The sequence below is a fragment of the Dama dama genome, chromosome 18 (genome assembly GCF_033118175.1).
Source record: "Dama dama isolate Ldn47 chromosome 18, ASM3311817v1, whole genome shotgun sequence".
Lineage (NCBI taxonomy): Eukaryota > Metazoa > Chordata > Mammalia > Artiodactyla > Cervidae > Dama > Dama dama.
In genome coordinates this window covers 22897671-22918287 of record NC_083698.1, presented here as the reverse complement: position 1 = coordinate 22918287, position 20617 = coordinate 22897671, and the positions used below count along the sequence as shown (strand labels likewise).

At 37.9% G+C, this 20617-nt stretch overlaps 1 pseudogene; it reads left to right on the top strand.

The window, feature by feature from the left end:
- The first annotated feature begins 5321 nt into the window (after positions 1–5321).
- Positions 5322–5491, top strand: LOC133073009 (ATP synthase subunit epsilon, mitochondrial-like; annotated as a pseudogene).
- The last annotated feature ends 15126 nt before the right edge of the window (positions 5492–20617 follow it).

Sequence of the window (20617 nt, the reverse complement as noted above, 5' to 3'; positions counted from 1 at the left end):
TTTTTTGGGGGGGCTAATAACATTACTTGCTGTGTATTTTATATTTATTTTTGACTATGGAAATGATGTTAGACAAAATGCAAATTCAAACAGTTTTCTTATTTGCATTCAAAATGGGTCATGAAGCAGTGAGACAACTCGCAACATCCACAATGTGTTTGTCCCAGGAACTGCTAATGAACCTACAGTGCAGTGGTGGTTCAAGAAGTTTTGCAAAGGAGATGAGAGCCTTGAAGATGAGGAGTTCAATGGCCAGTCATCGGAAGTTGACAATGACCAAATGAAAGAATCATTGAAGCTGATTCTCTTACAACTACATGAGAAGTTGCCAAAGAACTCAACCATTCTATGGTCAATTGGCATTTGAAGCAAACTGGGAAGGTGAAAAAGCTCGGTGGTGGGTGCCTTATGAGCAGACTAAAAACCAAAATATCGTTGTTTTGAAGTGTTGTCTTCTCTTATTCTACACGACAACAATGAACTGTTTCTTGATCAGATTGTGAGGTGTGATGGAAAGTGGGCTTTATACAATAATCAGTGATGATCAGCTCAGTGTCTGGACCAAGAAGAAGCTCCAAAGCACTCCTCAAAGCCAAACTTGCACCAAAAGAAGGTCATGACTACTGTTTGGTCTGCTGCCAATCTGATCCAGTACAGATTTCTGAATTCTGGTGAAACCATCACATCTGAGAAGTATGATCAGCAAGTCAATGAGATGCACCAAAAACTGCAAAGCCTGAATCTCTCATTGGTCAACACAAAGAGCCCAATTCTTTTCCAAGACAATGCCCGAGCACATGTCGCAAAACCAACACTTCAGAAGTTGAATGGATTGGGCTACACAGTTTTGCCTCATCCACCACATTCACCTGACCTCTTGCCAACCAACTTCCACTTCTTCGAGCATCTCAACAACTTTTACAGGGAAAATGCTTCCACAAACAGCAAGAGTTTGTCGAATTCTGAAGCATGGATTTTTATGCTATAGAAATAAACAAACATCTTTCTCATTGGCAAAAATGTGTTGATTGTTATGGTTCCTATTTTGACTAATAAAGATGTGCTTGAGGTTAGTTATAATGATTTAAAATTCATGGTCCAAAACCATAACTATATTTGCATAAACCTAATAAATAGTAGAAGTCCTGGATAAACACCAGAACCAATGTTGTAGTAGGGGTCCTCTTAAGCCTTTTCCCACTTATCTAAAACTGCTTTGTCAGGAGCAAGCTTTTGCAAAAGAGCCATATGTGCAATAGAAAGTCCAACTCAACCTGGCTTAAACACTGAGAGGACATCCAGAGTTTGGACATGCAGAGGTAGGACTGGCCAGTCCCTAGCCCCACTCTACCTTTAATTTACGAGTGCTGTCTATCTGCTCTGTCCTAGGCAGGGCTGGTTTCATCCTGAGATTTCTTTCCCTTGCATTCATGCAGTGGCTGCCTAATGCATTAAGGTCACAAGTGTTCAACATGAGAGAAAGGTTTTCTGTATTCCTTTTAGCAGATCTATTAAAACTTCTCTAGAATGCTTCAGAAATCTTTATTTTTGTGGGGGGGGGGGTGTCAAGATAAAGTCACATGCCCATACTTGACTCAGTTACTAAGAAGAGCAGGACCTTTGATAATTCAGGCTCACTCATAAGCAGAGGGTGGTATGGTTACCTTTCTCTTGAGTCATGTGGGTTACATGAAGGAAGTAAGAAAGCTGAACTGAGACTCAGGCTTCTTTGGATGGTGGAAGGAAGAATGCCTGCCAATTAGGTGGTCAAGATGTTCACTATATTCTCAAACCAAAGACTCGAAGGGATAGTGACTTGAAAGACAAGGGACAGCAATAACCATGGCATGTGAAACAGGTCATCAGGTAGAGTGTATATATTTAAAATTTTCTATATATTATAATGCTTTGATATCTTAGAAAAAACACTTTCCAGCTGGGGAGAGGTTGCTTCTCTTGGGGTCAGCCAGTTCTTAGAGATGACAGCATAGAGTTCAGCCCGGAGTGTACCTTTAAAATGCACACCAACCAAGCCAGAACCAACACATCCTCTATTTGCCTTACTCTTTACTTCTTTGCCTTACTCTTTATTCTTCTGCTTTAATCACCTCAGGACCTTGTTGTTCAGCTGTTAAGTTGTATGTAACTCTTTGTGACCCATTCACTGCACCGCACTGGGCTTCCCTGTATTTCACCATCTCCCAGAGTTTGCTCAAACTCATGTCCATTGAGTGGGTGATGCCATCCAATTATCTCATACTCTGTCACCCCATTCTTCTCTTGCCTTTAATCTTTCTCAGCATCAGGGTCTTTTCCAATGAGTTGGCTCTTTGCATTGGGTAGCCAAAGTATTGGGGCTTCAGCATCAGTCCTTCCAATGAATATTCAGGGCTGATGTCCTTTAGGAATAACAGGTTTGGCTTCTTTGCTGTCCTGGGGACTCTCAAGAGTCTTCTCCAGCACCACAGTTTGAAAGCATCAATTCTTCAGCACTTGACCTTCTTTATTGTCCAACTCTCTCATCTGTACCTGACTACCAGGCAACTGGAAACCACCTCTATAGCTTTAGAAAGCCCACTGAAGGATTCAAACCAACTAACTTTAAACTGTACTTTCTACTCTGCCTTGCTGTCCCCAGTCAAGGCTCAGGCTTAACGTCTTCTCCTCACTCCATCTTCTGGCTCCTGACCATCCTATGTCTTTCCTATGTGGTCTGCCTGCCTCCTATCTCTCAGACCTGTGAGTGTAAGAAACTTTGTTTGCTGGAGCTTCTCTTGTGTCTTCTCTTGTGACCATACCTGCCAGCCCACCACGTAAGGAAAACCATACTAAAGCACTGGGCTCTTCCAGAGAGCGAGGATGTGTAGAGAAGGCTCAGGCACATTTGGTAGTTCTTTGCTCCAGCCTTGGTCATTCACTGCTTCAAACTACTCTCACTGAATGAATAAAATGTGAATGAAGCAGGTTGTTTTTTTTTTCCCCCATTGATTTTTTTTTCATTCCCATGGTACTAACGATAAAAATATAGGTTTTTAAAAATGTTTAATTGGTTTCCACTTCCAGCTTGCCAGTGAAGTCAATCAAATATAAATTTGTGGAAAGATCTGGTTCAAAATTTGAACTTCATCACTTACTAACAATAGTGGGTTTATTTTTTTCTCTCTGAGGTTCATGTTTTTATTCATTAAAAAGATGACTGTAAAGCTTCCCTGAGTGGCATTTAATCCAGAGGGTGTGAGATAGTGTGTGTAAATCACCTGACTTATAGCAGACCGTCTGCAAACACTGGTCTCTTTTGCTTCTCTTTACAGAAAGGAGCACTGCCTTAAAGAATCTGAAAGGAACAAACTGGTTAACTTTCTTTGCTACTAGATTATAGGTCATAGGACTTGTTTAATTCCTAAATTTTCCATCAACAAGGTACTATTTGATAAATAATTTTTTTAGTTCATTAGTTTGATTTTCTCCTTCTCCTAACTCTCAAAAATAAAACAGCCTGCTCATTATTTGGCAGTAAGTCAGCTTTTAATTCTAAAATTCAAATATACTAATATATCTTTCATGTAATTATAAAGATTTTTGAAGACAAAATAGTGCATTTAAGGTGTTAATTTACATGATTGACTTTTTTTTCATATCCCCCACACTGTGTCTGAGGACTGAACTACCTTATGGCTATACCAATAGGAAAAAAGTTAGAGTGTGTGGTGTCTTTTGCTATTTTAAATGAATTTTTAACATAACATCTCTATGCCCCATGCCTCTACCCAGATTTCTTGCTGCTTATTCACTGTGGACCCAATCTCCTGGTGACTGTTATGACCCAAGGATGTAAATTCAGCTGTCAGCAGTATTTTCACAACCACTTTGTAAAATTACAATGCTATCCAAAAAATAAATGAAATACAGGGAAATGGAAAAACCAAAACTCGACATGATCCACCCAGGTAAGAGCAGAATTTCCTATGTCTTTCCAAATCATTCCTTTTTCTTCTTGTTACCAAAGCAAAGGGCAATAATGCCAGAAACCCCGCAGTTCCCTTTGGTTACTACCTACTTGCTCTCATTGTCAGGACATGAGAAGAGAAAACTTTTCAACTTTTTAGGCACTTAAAACTCTGAAACGAGCTTTGACCTTCTGCCAGTATAAATGAACTGCTTTAAGATAGTTGCTATTTCACAAAAATAATTATAATTCCCAGGCCAGATGACAATTGTGCCAGAGAATCCAAATAACTGAACCTAGTTGGAGATCAATGACTGGTCACGACAGGGAGGAGAAGGAAAAAGAAAAACAAAAGAGCAGGTCCAAAGACTAAAGATAACACTTTTTATTAGATAATTCCTCATCTTTTAGAATATTTTATAACGTCCAATGATTTCACTCTTCATGCCTCAGTCTGCCCTAGCAGCACCAACTCTGCTTTTCTTGGCATCCTTTACAAACTAGTCTAATCTCAGCACAAGTTTCCTAGTGGAATCCTGTCTAGCACCCAGTTACACTGAAGGAGCCAAAGTTTTCAATTCCTCAATCACTTATAGCAGCCAGGGGCTCCTTTGACTGGCACACACGTTTTTCCCACCAGAGCCATGACTCTCTGCAGATTTCTGCTGATTCTACACACACTTCTGGTTGCAAGGTCATATGCTAATCCAAGAAATGAGATCTAGTCAGACTCCAGGGCCCATTAAACTTCATCATCTTGAAGTTCACTGGCATTGTGATTATTTTCAAGAACACATAAAGTATGAAGCACACATTCCACATTTACTCAGTATAACTTTCATCACCAAGAGAATTTCCATATTCAAAATCTGAGCTTAGATCTGATCTATGCTTTATGAAAGAAATTCTTCTAAAGAAAGCCTCCATTTCAGTTGAATAAAAACTCTTTAATTTGTATTTTCTCCAAAGACTAACCATAAAGGAGAAACATAAAAATGTGAAATTGGAAGATTCACTTATAGAGGTAACTTTAAAAATAAACACTATCTTGTGTTATCCTGGCCTTTTATTGATTTTTAACTGATGTTCTGGAGAAAAGTGAAGCCACTCTGAAAATGCTGTTTGTAAAGGCTGTTGGATTTGTTTGTTTTTCTTTTTAACATATAAAGAGGAATCAAGTGAATAAATTCAACTAGCAATGTTTATACTTGAGGCGTTACCTCCTTGGGGATTTGTGAATCTTTGAACTATAATATTGTTTTTATTACACATATGAACCTTGTGTTACACCATCAAAGTTTGCAAATTAACCCAAAGAAAAAGTAGTTCCTGACCTTCCGCCGGCTGGGTAGAGGGCTAAGCCAACACTGACATCATGATGGTGTACTGCCGACAGGCTGGACTCAGCAACATCTTATACTCCTAGATCTGTGCAAAAGCAGACAGAGATGCACTGAAGACTGGATTCAAAGCAAATGCGAGAAGACTTCTGCTAGCAACATAAAAAAAGTCAAAAAGGTGTCATCTACCCTCACTACAGATTGAAATGCTGCAGGTTCAAGGTGAAGATGGGTGAGCACAGGTTATGGCAGATTGAAAATGCTCTCCCTTCATGGAAAAATAAAAAACAAAAACAAAAACTGTCTTCTTCATAAATTGACAATGCCAAGAAATGATAGTTCAAAAATATCTCTATTCATTTTCTATATACAATTCACTGAGCAGTGGTAAAGTGATAGAAACAAGTAGGATGACAAATTGCAAAGGAGTTTCTTAAGTATGATTTATTTCCATTTTCATGAAGCTTTTTGTTTGACTGTTGGGCAATCAGTTCAGTTCAGTTGTTCAGTCGTGTCTGACTCTTTGCGACCCCATGGACTGCAGCACTCCAGGCCTCCCTGTCCATCACCAACTCCCGGAGTTTACTCAAACTCATGTCCATTGAGTTGGTGATGCCATCCAACCATCTCATCCTCTGTCATCCCCTTCTCTTCCTGCCTTCAATCTTTCCCAGCATCAGGGTCTTTTCAGATGAGTCAGTTCTTCTCATCAGGTGGCCAAGGTATTGGAGTTTCAGCTTCAACATCTGTCCTTCCAATGAACATTCAGGACTGATTTCCTTTAGGATGGACTGGGTGGATCTCCTTGCAGTCCAAGGGACTCTTAAGAGTCTTCTCGAACACCACAGTTCAAAAGCATCAATTCTTTGGCACTCAGCTTTCTTTATAGTCGAACTCTCACATCGCTACATGACTACTGGAAAAACCATAGCTTTGACTGGACAGACCATTGTTGGCAAAGAAATGTCTCTGCTTTTTAACATACTGTGTAGGTTGATCATTACCTTCCTTCCAAGAACTAAGCGTCTTTTAATTTCATGGCTGTAGTCACCATCTGCAGTAATTTTGGAGCCCCCCAAAATGAAGTCTGCCACTGTTTCCACTGTTTCTCCATCTATTTGCCATTAACTGATTAACAATCATTATTAATTGATTGTTAGGCAATCAGTCCCTGACATATTCTCCAGGGTCAGACCTACACCTAGAGATCTGAAAAAAGTCACAAGTAGACTCTAATGTGAGTGAAGGGAAGATGATTGTAATAAACTCCAAAATAGCAGTAACAACAACAATATATGGTAATAGGTAAGAGCCCAAACAGGTTTAGGGGAGCTGTAGCAGGCACAAAGTTCTTTGACTGGGTAGGATAAGTAAATACATAAATGGATACAGAAATGTTTTACACTAAATTACATTTACACTAAATTTTTAAATATCTTAGCTACTTTCAATTACTATTAATTTGGGTCTGTTCAAAGTATATAAACAATGGATTAACTCAGTCCAAGCATCCACTGTGACTCTGATGTGCTGATCTATGATAGAGCATTCCATGAGAGAGTCTCATTCTCTTCCTGTATTATAGACAGTATTTCCAAAAGATTGTGAATAGAAGCAATAAAGACAAGTCATAGCCATTTTATCCTAATCCACACTGTCAGAGGACTCTGCTACCTACCCTCCACAGCCCTCCTCCCCCAGAACGCACTAGAGATGACATCTACACTGGCCTAGTGTATTTCATTGTCCATCACAATGGACAAGGATCCTGATGTGATGCTGAATTTCTATAGTCTTTTGAACAAGTAGTTTCCCAGTAGACTCCAGAAGAAAAAAAATATCTGGGGTACATGGTTCATTTACGCTAGTTTTGAGAAGTGGCCATTTTATAGTAGTACTGAAATCATAAATTACCTATGAAATGCCAGGTGAATGCTGGTTCTGAGTGTCTTAAGGAGCAAAAAAGAGAAAATTTCACTATGCTTGTCTAACCATGTGACAAAACTGTTTCTACACAGGCAAAGATATTTTTATTCTTATTCATTACCAAGATGTATAATTTGGTGCCAGAGTAATCAGTGTTTTTTCAATCCGAAAATTCTCAGTAGCAATTCTTATATTTATTTTCAGCTGAAAAATCACTTTTGTAGCTAATATGGTTCTGTGCCATCTTGTAATATATTCACAGTAAGGAGATATTATGGATAAGGTAATGCATGTTATTGTTATACCACCTTTATATGATCTAGTTTGGAGATTCTAATCTAATTATTACAAAATAAATTATATGGCAGCATATTATAAGAGTTCTAAGAGTCAACATGTTATATATTAACTTTATTCAATGTTTGTAAATGTGTTTTATCATGCTAAACCAATATGGAACATTTAATATTTTACTCAGAATTGTTAGGATGTTTTTTACCACGTAGCAATCTAATTTTAAAAAATGAATTTTTAGGGAATACTAAAATACTTAAAAAATGCATGAGACAAGTGCTCAGGGCTGGTACCCTGGGATGGCCTAGAGGGATGGGATGGGGAGGGAGGTGCAAGGGGTTCAGGCTGGGCAATGGGGAACACATGTAAATCCATGGCCAATTCATGTCAATGTAGGGCAAAAACCACCACAATATCGTAAAGTAATCAGCCTCCAACTAATAAAAATAACTGAAAAAAAATATAAAAATTGGATAATGAGAAATAAAAAATGAATAAATAAATAAAATACTTAATAATTATGGCTTCAAATTTAACCATATGAATAATTAGTAAAAAGTCACACACCCAAAACAGTAGCAGACTCTGTCCACCTGAGACAATAGAAAGCAGTGAAAACTCTGGTTAAAATCAGTGAAAGAAATAAATGCACATCCTGATTGGTCAATCAGATAAACAGTCCAGAGGGATTCTTTTATCCTTGGTAAAGACAGGGGTTGGCTCTGGGTGGAAACACCTGCATTGCTAAAAGATAATTCTTAGAAACACATGTCAAGGCACTCACTGAATCAAGTGTAACTGGGGACAAACCATTTTATTAAAACTAGTATGCCAAGGGCTTTTGTGACTCCCAGTTCTTTTATCACTTTGCAGTTTTCCTACTGATCAACTGCCTGTTCAAAGGCTCCTTTTTGTTTCTCCCTAGAGAAGGCGACTTCATTTCTCCTGGAAACCTCTCCGTCTCCTGTTCTGCGGCTGTGGGCCCTGAAGCCAGGACCCTCTTGTGTTTCTATCAAAACGTGTCATTTATTCTAGGGCACTTGACAACCGTGTTCTTCTTCACAGACACTGCAGAAGTGGAGGGAGATTACAGCCCTACTCCCCAGATCCTAGAAAGAGATTTTTCTATTTCATCTCTGGATGAAAGTTTCTACACAATAAGTATATTATATACCTAGTCCTAGGGAGGTGAGGCCAACTTTTTCTTTCGAACGGTGGCTTCATCAGAGGCAATGAATATGGGCATCAGAACCAGATACAGCTGAATCACCTCCCAGCTCTGTCCCAATGAGCTTCATGACTTTGAGAAGGCTTCTTAACTTCTCTCAGCCTTTCTTTGGGATAGCTGGAATAATTAAAAGAGATAAAATTTTAGATACTTAGCCTAATGAGCAGCATATATTAGGAACTTAATAAACAGTACCAGTTCCCTTCCCTCTTTCTGTTCACATAGTTAAAATGTTCATATTATTTCAGTGGCTCAGATGGTAAAGAATCTACCTGCCATGCAGGAGACCCGGGTTCTCTCCTTGGGTCAGAAAGATCCTCTGGACAAGGGAATTGCTACCCACTCCAGTATTCTTGCCTGGAGAATTCCATGGACAGAAGAGCCTGGTGGGCTACAGTCCATGGGGTCACAAAGAGTCAGACACAACTGAGTGACTAACACACCTAACACACCAGAAAGGAAATCCTAATTTTGAGGAGACAGTATGTATTAGGGGAATAGAATAGGTTATGGAACCATAAAGATCCGAGCACTCTTACAACTTAGGGGACTCAGGGAAAGTTAATTCTCTGAATCTATTTCTTCATTTGCTAAAGCAAGCAGCATCTACTGAGCCTAGTAGTTATTAAATTAAATGCTCTACTCTATAGTTCTGGCTGCAGTGCCTGGACTAATGCCAGATAGTATGCATTTAACAAATGGTGGTTTTTCTGCTCAGTCTCACTTTTCATAAACTACCTATATAGAAGTAAATTGCCAATTAGTGCAGTCATATATTATAAAATATATAATTTGGTATTGTGATCAGTTTGCAATAGGTTTTTAAAACCATTTCTTCCTTCTTTTTTATTTCCTTCTATCCCTTTTACATGCTAGACAGTAGAGCAGAAGCAATGGTGTAAACAGCGGAAGACACATGTAGTAGAAAAGTTCAGGGGTTAAAAAAATTCCAGAAATTCCTGTGGATGGGATCATAAAAGCATGAAGTAGGGGATCTCGGCCAGGTGGAAATTGTAGGAATGGACAGATGGCGATGGAAGGAAAATGAGTTGCTGATCAGATCATAATATTCCTTGATATACAAGATTCCAAGGGCTTCTTTACACTGGACATAAAGTCAAACTTTACTTCATGCAAGATCAGGTCCCACCTGCTTCTCTGCTCTTTTCATGTTGTTCTCTGCTTCTTCACTAAACCAGCTGCACTGGCTTTCTTTCTACTCCTGATACCTGCCAAACTCAGTCTCATCTTTGGAATTTTTCACTAGCTGCACTCTAGAAGAGGCATAGGGAGATTTTTAGGGGGATAAAACTATTCTGTATCTTGCTTGGATCGGAAACTCTATGGCTTCATATGTCTTTATGAAAATTCATCAAACTGTGCATTTAAAATAAGTGCATTCTATTCCATGAAAAGTTACCTCAACAAAGTTGATTTAAAGAAAAAAGAACCTCTAATTCCGTCATGGAAGTCAATAATAAAGTAGAATTGATCTCAGAATATTTGTTTCAAGAGGAATTTTGCAGGCATTTCTGTTCTTTAAGGTGAATTGATAATATTCAAATTCTTTAGTGTTTAGAAGCTGATTTTCCCAGACTTACAACATAAATCAATGGATATGGGTTATAGTCTCAAGGAAGTGGAATTTGGCAAGGAACAGATAGCATGAACTAAAACTGGGTGGTGGACTGAGAATTCAATAGGGAGATATCACAGACTTCATCTATTATTTCCATTCAGGAACAGATCCAGACAGCTGTAGACTGTGTAGGGGGCCTTTAGAATACAGTTACAAATCCTTTTCTTTAAAATCTGATTTGAGCTAAATTTCTTAAGTCAGGTCTCAGTTCATCACAGCAAAACAAAACAAAACAAAACAAAAAACCCTTGGCTTTTGCTCTTCTGACTTGGGGAGGTGTACTTGAAACATTCCAAGACAGTACTTAAGTAAACCTCTTACAAGCCACTCTGTATACAAGTGAAAAACATCCTGAAGGAAATAAGCTAAGATGTGACAAGAGAAGCACATACTACTGAGTAGAAACTGAGCTGTAAGATAAATGAAATTACTAGTGGGGTGTGTGTGTGTGTGTGTGTGTGTGTGTGTGTTTGCTGTGGCCTTGATGAAAAGGAAAGGAAAGAATTTGTGCAGTTGGTCCACCCCCGCACCCCCCAGGTTTTTAGAATTATGTAAGGATAATAGTATTTCCCCACCCATCCCCTGAGGAGCTTTTAAGACCAGCATCTGTGAGGTGCATTTCCTAGATAAATGCAAACTGCCCTTTGACTCTCTTCAAGATAAGAAAACATTGACCCTTTCAACCAAGTTATTTATGACATTCACATAATGTGAAACAGTGCTTAGACCTGATGGGAACGCCCAGAAGTACAGATACTAAAGGCAGTTAAGATTCTCCTCTGCTACTATCCAGGAGGGACTGCCACACAAGTTGAACAATGCCCAAGGCTCATTAAGAAGTTTGATGAATTTAATACAATTCAAATTAAAGACGATCTCAGGGGAACATGTTTAGAAAAGAAAACCAGATGGAGCGCCAGCGTAGAACATCCAGGGAGCAAGTGTGGGATGCCCCATAATCCTTGAGATTCTGGAAATGTAAGAAAATGTGATTTATCTTCTTGGCAAATTAACATGCAAAATGTGTTGGTGGCATAAATATTAAGTTTCAGATTTCATAATGAAATTTTCCAGATTGTAAAGGAAAAACATAAAAAAGCCTCACTGGTTACTGGAAGAAGCCATCCCTTCTTCCTGGAAGACTTGCCAAAGTGAAGGGAAATAAAAGAAAACTGCACACGGTCTATCAACCCAAGGCATCAAATTGGAAATGTCAGGATCCTTGCCACCAAGAAAATAAATACAGAAATGAATGTCAACTTGCCCAGCACTGTCCTTTCCTTTTCTAAGAATGGAATAATAATGCCAAATCGTGCCCTGGTATGCTGGACTGGAGCGCAGGGTAGCTGAGATTCTTTCAACAAAGAGCATAGGTAAAACAAAAGAAAGCAAAACAAAAAACTCAGTTTTCTATTAAAAAAATACATATGTAAATTTAATATATATATAATGCTTTATATATATATATATTTATATAAAGTTTAAATATCATCCCAGAAATAGTGCATCTGGAGTTGTCAACTTGGTTTTAGTCATGGTGGCATTATCGTCTGTGAAATTAACCCTGATTGGGTGTAAGCAGAGGGGAGACCCAGTGTCTTTCTCTATTCAGACAAGGACTACTAACTCAGAGGAAATGATGCAAGGGTTTTTGGTTTACTCTGTTTTGTTTAGAGACATCTTACAAAAATGTTCTTAAAATATGCCATGGATCATTTGTATTACCAATAATTACTAATGATTTTATTCTGAAAATGTTAGCAAACCTCAATCAGATGACAAGCATTCCTAAATAAAAACAGCAAGTATTCTGAATCTGCAATGGGTTCCATTCACCAGAAAATATAAAACAGTAAAAATTAAATCAAATTCAACTGAAATTCTATTACCCAAATTGTATCATATAAAAAGAAATCTATCACAAAATCAAATCATACTCCATATCTTCAAATCATACTCCATATCTAATTATGCAACATGCTTTTCTTTATTATATAATATTCTATAGTTTTTCATGTCAAAATACCAGATTAAAATAATCATTTTTAAATGGCTGCTTAATACATTATCTAGATATACCATAACTGAGTCACTAAATATAACATTTTAGTCCACTGTGATTATTTGCAATTTTTTTTTCTGTACTTAAAAATACTAACAGGGTGAATATATGGAATAAGTGGAACAACTGGTATGTACCTTAATTAAATTTCTGGGATCACAAGATATAAAATAATTTAAAAATTAGGTGTAGATGCAGCAGTTTTAATTTCATGGTAAAGGATACATAATGTGTCAGAATTCCATTCTGTCTCATATTTCTTTATCCTCACTTATTGACATACACTGGTAAAGAAAATAAGGAGCATTTAGAGAAGAAATGGAATACAGGAAGCCTGGAGTCACCTACTGAAAACCTCAGGGAAGATGTGTGTCACATATTTTAAAAAGTAACTCAACCATAGCTCCTGTTAGCAAGCTAGAATGAGAAATAAGGGATGAGCAGAGATTACTGAAGGGAGGGATAAGATCTTCATCTTTAAAGGAAAGCAAGGGATGCATAAACAATGGCAAGTTAAAAATCTAAAAACAAAGTTGTACCGAGTAAATCAAGAGTATGTTCTATATTTAATTGACGGACTAGATATAAATAAGTCATCAGGGACTCTGGTGAAAAGTCTGGCTAAAATATGCAAACTGTCATGCTAAACTGACTTGTGGTAGTAAAGACTAATGGTTTCCAGTACATAGTGTCCATTGGGAGGAAACTGGAAGCAAACCTGGAAACTTCAGACTGGTGATTCGTATCCTCATACTCGTCAGGATGGCAGCACCTGGAAAGAATGCTAATATCATGGATTCCTAGAAAAATATAACTTTGGGAGAATATGTAATGTGGCTTCTACAAGGGGAAAATAATGCCTTACAAATGAATTGATGCTTTTGAACTGTTGGAGAAGACTCTTGAGAGTCCCTTGGACAGCAAGGAGATCCAAGCAGCCCATCCTAAAGGAAATCAGTCTTAAATATTCATTGAAAAGACTGATGCTGAAGCTGAAACTCCAATACTTTGGCCACCTCATGCAAAGAACTGACTCACTGGAAAAAACCCTGATGCTGGGGACGACAGAGAACGAGATGGTTGGATGGCATCATTGACTCAATGGACATTTGCGTAAACTCCGGGAGTTGGTGATGGACAGGGAGGCCTGGCGTGCTGCAGTCCATGGGGTGGCAAAGAGTCGGACAGGACTGAGCGACTGAAATGAACTGAACTGAATGAACTCAAGTTATAATTGTATATTCCATTTGATTAAACCTCCAAAACAATATAGCTCACTTCCTTCTCTCCTCATTGTTGCTGCTCTAACAGCTTAGAGCATCAAACTAAAGTTTTCAAATAATCTGCAAACAGCCTCACTTTCCAAGATACATCTTTTATCCCAGCATTCACAGTACTCTCTAGGATATATCTTATCCAATCTCTTCCTTGCCTGCAAACATTTGACTGTTCAGATTACAGAATAAAACAGGGACTCTCCACCACAGTTCTCATGGAAAATGAGTTCACAGGCTCATTAGAAAATACCCTGATGGTGGGAAAGATTGGAGACAAAAGGAGGAAGGGGTGGCAGGGGATGAGATGGTTGGATAACATTACTGACTCAATGGGCATGCATTTGAGTAAACTCCAGAGGAGCCTGAGGACAGAGGACCCTGACGTGCTGTAGTCCATTGGGTCACAGAGTTGAACACAACTAGCAACTGAACAATGACAACAACCACAGTTCAGAAGGCTTTCTGCAACAGGCCTCTTCTGGTCTTATCTGCTCTATGGCTTCTCTCCAGAAGAGCTTGACAGACTGCATGCAGATCATCACTCTGGGTGCTGGTGTCTGCCGCCATGATTCAACATGTGCTGTTCCATTTTCTCAGAATGTACCTCCTGATCCTTGACCAGGAAGTAAATTGTCTTTGGAGACTCTGCTTAAGTGTCCACCTCAGTGAAACCTTCATGGGCCTCCCTACTAGGCAGAATTACTCCTTTGTACTCATACTAAAGCAGGTAGCCAATTGCAAAGGTGAAGCATCTCAAGGGCTAAATGGGATTCCCTTTCACGTGTCTCTTATAGTGCCTGGCACTTAGCAGGTTTTCAATAGAGACATTAAATAGATGGATCTCCTGTATTTCTCAGAGCTGATATTGACAAAAGAGAATTTCTACTCTCAGAAAACTTTGAAAGTGTGTGTATGCTATAGGTGGTCAAACAACAATTTAGGAAAAACACTTGGTTTCCTTGTTATTATGGAAAATGTTTTGTCTTAAGTACGGAAATGGCTTAATGACAGGAAGCAATGTGTAGGAATAAATGATCATTTCTCTACTTAGAAAAGTTAGTGTCAGGGTTCTCTGGGGGTTGAGGCTGGAACACAGTCTCAACCAACATGTTAAATATATTGCTTAGAGAAAAAGAGAGAATTCTTTAAGTTTTCTTTTTCCTATTTGCCAAGGTCTTAAGTGTAGGTTAGCTACACTTAAGGTTAGGTTAATAGGCATAACATGCAGGAATATAATGAAATCAATTAAAATAAAGAATAACACTTAACTTTGATGTAGGAAAATAAAGGTAATTAAATTAAAGAAAAATCCACTTATCCAATTTAGAGTACCTATTATATACAAAGTCCTATTTTAAGAGTTGTAAGAGCAACAAAAGTGAACAAGACTGAATCATTGTACTTACTGTGATACATGAATAAATATTTATCAAAGTGAACTGCATTAAGGTTTAAATTAATAAAGTTATATAAATGTTTAGAAGAGATAATTTTTCACTGGAAGAACTGAGAACTTAAAGAAAAACATTTTATTTGAGCAGCTAAAAATGTCTTGATGTGATTTTTAAAGATAGGGATTAACAAGGGAGGTGTTTTTAAATGAAGAACAAATGAGGAAGAGTGATTAAATATGACAAATACAACTGGGGTGACTCAAAAGAGACAACTGACAACAGAAAGATAATTAGAATCTGATTTGAAGGGGGAGAAGGGATGCGATGAGCCAGGTTGAGGGCAAAATGAATTTATAAACTACTACACTGTTAATTATAAATTACGACCTAAGAAAAAGTTCAAAGAGTCTGGAAAACATCTCAGACTGTTGCTGTGATGGCAGGAGCAACAACAAAACCATGTAATTATGCATTCTAAGTTTTATAGGATATAAAGAATTTTATTGGCAATAAAGCACTCTATTAGAAATAAAGTATTCAGTGGGACTCAACAGCTATACTAAGCTATGATGTTATTCTAGTTGAATAAGTCGTACATTTTAAGCAGTTTATAGTTTGTACAGTCTTTCAAGTACATGGCCTCACATAAGATAAAGGAATTAGTGCTGTCGTTCTCATTTTAAGGGTACAAAGGCATAGATCTAAGTTCCAATACCTTAAATGACTGTGTTCAAGCTTGTTCAACTAGTGAGGCACTAGTGGAACCTAGATGTTCTTTATGCAGACTCAGTATTTTTTCACCTATTTCACTTAAATACTCAAGAACGATATAAATGCAATGAACTAGAAAGGTCCAAAGGAAATCATTAAATTAATTAAGGGAATAAGGAGAATCCTTTAGAAGGAGAAAGTTGAAAACTATGTGCACGAGAAATCTAGTTTGGAAATTGAGGATTTTATTAATAATTTTATAAATGTTGCAAATACAAATAAATGAAAATGGCTTAGGTTATGAAATTCAGATAACTAGAATTGAAAGATACTCTAGACTGGACATTAAAAAACACAGGACAAGCTGACCACATCTGTCCTCTCCATATGCTTTGCACGATCTTCACAGTGTATTTTAACACATTGTAAGTAGTCGCCACAATTTTGAAACTGGGAGAATTTATAGAAAGATCCATATTTGCCACTTCTTTTGAAAATCAGAATGTCTGGAAAAAAGTGGGCTTTGGCCCAATACAGCACTCAGCCAGACTGAAAAGGGGCTTCACCGGTTAAACAGGACATTTGTTCTCTGCTTCAATACGCTATCCCCTAACGTACACCACTAGGGTACAGTGCTCTCTAGGGGATCACATCCAGTTGGCTTCACACATCTGTATTACTTGGTAAGTGTTTCAGTGTTGGCCACGTCTCCAGAATCTAAGCAGAAACGTTTGAGGTGCCATTTGACATAATGGCAGGCGAGTCAGTCACACCCTCCTTCAGGTGAATTCTCTGGTTTGCTAACAGAGAATGAACACAGAAGGACATGCTAGAAGACACATTCTATCCATCAAAGTGGACTTCCATGTTGATGACAGTGCTTCAAAGGGAAAAATCTAAATACTCCCGCTTCTAAAAAACATGACTGGCTTTTTCTGAAGCCAATTTTTAAAAAAATTCTCAGATTCCATGAGATTCAGAATCAATTAGTCAATAAATATTTACTGAGTTCTCACTGTATGCCAGGTAGCATTTTAGCTGCTAAGGCAAAAGCAATAAATAAAATAGTCTACAATTTCTGCTGCAGTGGCCCTTATATTTAGTGACAGTAGACATGAAATAAACAATATAAAATAAATCCATATATAGTAGGATCCAGAAGGGGCATTGAGGATGTAAAGGGGATCGCAATTTTATTAAGGGAGATTATAGACAGCATCACTGAGAAAGTAACATTTGAATAACAGCATGAGGAAGAAAAGCAAAAATGAAGTATCTGAGGGAAAAGCATTTCAAGGAAACATTCTCCCCAATTTATTCCTGTAAGTTGCCCTTTGTGCTTGTTAATTCAAGTTGTTTCCTGCTACTGGCAACTAAGAGACTTTACCATTTTGACCCATGAGTATGATATGTCTGATGATTCTAATGTTATTAATATTTTTAAGGTATATTTTAATGTGTCACAGGGAAGAGCATTATGGAATACTCAGGATTTTAAAAGTTTAGCATCTAAAATTCTTTTAACTGCTTTTGCCAACTATATAATGAATGACAAGATTTCTTTTTCTTCTTTCTTTTAAAAAACAGTATCAAGGAACTGTGTACTCAGAAGCACACTATTACTACAAGAAAAAGGTAGAATTAATTTGGGTTTTTTTCTTAAAATGAGATGGGGAGAAACATTTTCACATTTATCCCCTGTTTCAGGGATTCTTCCAGGTCTCCTAGATGAATTATCTTTAAACAAAAAAGGAAGAAGAAAAATCTATTATTTATTTTGCATTTAGCATGGGCCAGATATTTTAACATTTACTTTGCCTTATAAAAAAGATCATTGCACAAATTACTAGATTGAGACTGAAGCTAGATAACTCATGCAAGTTTACACAGTTAAGGGAAAAGCAAGCCAGGATTCCACCTCACCTGACATTAAAGTTGGGTTTTTGTATTAAGGAAAAATCAGAAGGTTCTTCTGGCCTTAACGTGGCCATAATCTTCTAACCACAACAGCACTTACTTAACGTTGTTCTTTAATAATTTAACACTAAAAAAGAAATTCACACTACTTTTTGGCAGCATTGTGTGAAGTTGATGGAAATATATGAAGGGGAAGAGTCGGAAATAAATTTCTGGTGAAAAGATACCTATTACTGACTTATGTCCTCCAGCATATTTATCTACGTACCGTTAGGCATTACTCCTATCTTTCAAGAGGTTTCTGGGGGGAAAAGCTGAAAGAACAGTTCTTATGTGTAGAAAACTAGAACAAAAAAGAAAGCAAGAGAGAGAGAGAGAGAGAGAGAGAGAGAGAGAGAAAGGCCAAGTTCCCAATGGGTTCTATTGTGCTCACAGCAACCAAACACTGCTCTCTGCTTAAAAAAAAAAAAAAAAGTCAGGCCATGGAGCTGGGAGGACTATACAGCGCTCTCACGTAACTGTTCTGATGAGGTGTCACCTATTTCCATCCAAAAGCTGTTGTAATATGATAACACCTTTGGGATAAGGCACTTTTCTGTCTATGAAATTATTGAATGCAGGCCTTATTCACCTTTCCACATTAGACTTGGATGCTCAAAATTTGACTTTAGGCCGCGCAGAAACAAGAGGAGGCATCCAGTGTACAAAAGTTGCCCATCTGGAAAACTCCTTAACGGGAAAGAAATGGAGGAGATGATCCAGTGAAGTCCTCCACATCTTTAATTTCCATGATTCTGCTAGGAAGTATTTTGGAACTTTCCTGACTCAAGGCAGATTCCACTGATTTCTGAAGAGGGGAGGCGCGGGTGAGGGGTGATTGACGCTGAAACATGGAAAGGAACTGTCCTTGATTGCTACAGAAAGATGGAAAGCCCAGGGCAAGAGGAAGGGGGTAACTGATCTCACACCACCTTATCTTGCTGAAATACCAGAGGAGAGGAATGGAAGAACCCAGCTGCCAATTTGCTGACTCTTCTGGCAGTGGAATGGTCACTGAAACTATCCTCCCAGTAATTATCTGTTAGGAAACAGACTCACTTTCCTCTTTAGGGCCCAAGGCTTGCTTTGACATAAAGTAAGCGATTAAGCAAATCCTTTTGGTTCTGTCACTTCTTTAACTTCAGTTAACTTCTTTAACTTCAGTTTCTAATCTGTTTTTTGTTAACTGTCCATGTCTTTAAGAGAAATAACAACTGGCTGTAGAAAATCTCAATGAAGGGAAACCAGACAAAAGGATTTGCAGGATTTGGTGAATAATGCATCCTGCCTAATTAAAGGAGATATAGACCGGTGTCATTTCTAAGATGTTGCTTAAAGTTAAATGAAAAATTTGCACTTTCAAGGATAGTTGAATTTAGGAATATAAAACATAAAACTTTGCTACCTCATCTTCATAGTTTCTAATGTTTTAGAATCTTATTGAAACTATGACAGAACAAGCATTTCAAACTGGATCTGTTTTCCCCAGCACCCTGTACCACTTAGATTTAGAAATCAGAGTCGCTCTGTCTTCTATGTTTAGTCAACTGGATGTATCATGAATAAGGCTATCTTCTATTTGAAACTAACCATATTTTCTATTCATTTTTATCTCCAGGATACTGAATCCTTCCTCCCTGAGATATGCCAAAAGTCTGAGTGCTCACTATTTTTCAGCGTTTTTTTATGCCTTTATGCGTGCTTCCCAGGTGGTTCAGTGGGTAAAGAATCTGCCTGCCAAGCAGGAGATGCAGGATCAATCTCTGGGCAGGGAAAATCCCCTGAAGAAGGATTCCCACTCCAATATTCTTGCCTGGGAAATCCCATGGACAGAGGAACCCAGTGGGGCTACAGCCCGTGGGGTCACAGAGAGCTAGACATGACTGAGCTACTAAACAGCATGACCTTTTACACAGATATCCTAGACACTGCCCCTACCTTCTAGAAGTGTATTTCTGAATCTTCCATTTTGTGTAACCCTGTTACAGAAAAAAAAAAAAATCACTCAAATTACATGTTTCAACTTTTTAAAAATTTCAATGATAAAAATGTTTTATACAAAATATGAAGTGAAATAGTTTCTGAAATAGAAGTTTTAACTGAAAGGGACACTGGCTTTTATGTAGTCTGACTTTCTTAAAGGAGTGTGACATTTTTTGTCATTTTTTTTTTAAACTTCTTGAGAACATTTACCAAAGGGAAGAAAGTTCTAATCTCTTGACCTCTATTCCAGAGCTTAAAAGAATATTTAAAAAATTATTTTAGAGCATAGGAAGTCTAAGGAAAACTGCAATTTAACAATCAGCGATGCTCATGAATTAGTGTCCTGGCATCAACTCTATTTTTGCCCTCATGTATTATCTTTCATGATTGCATTACCTACAGAAAGGGGCAGCTGTTACTAATTTTGAAAATATTAATGTACCACCCCTTGAATTCTCTTACTCTGTGTGTTAGAAGCCATTATCTTTAAGCCATACCCATATGCTGTGAAGAGTCCTCAATGGCCTTTGCTTATTATGGAACAACTTTTGATTGTCGCCTATGGAAGCAGAGAACTGCTTTTGTCTCCTGGGATCTCAGCTTGTATGTTCAGCTCTGGATCCCCAACATTTAGCATGCCAGAAGGCTCAATAAATATTTGCTAAAAACTGAATAAATGAAGTTTGTGTATGTGGCAGCAGTGCTATTTTTTTTTTTTTTCCTTTCCTGTCACAGAGCCACCAGCTGCTTGTAGAACAGTGAAGGGTGAATTGTATTAATATAAATAAACATGGTCTGCCCCTAATTATATGTGTGACCTTGTGCAGGGGACTTCCCTCTCCAGACCCTGGTTTCCTCCTC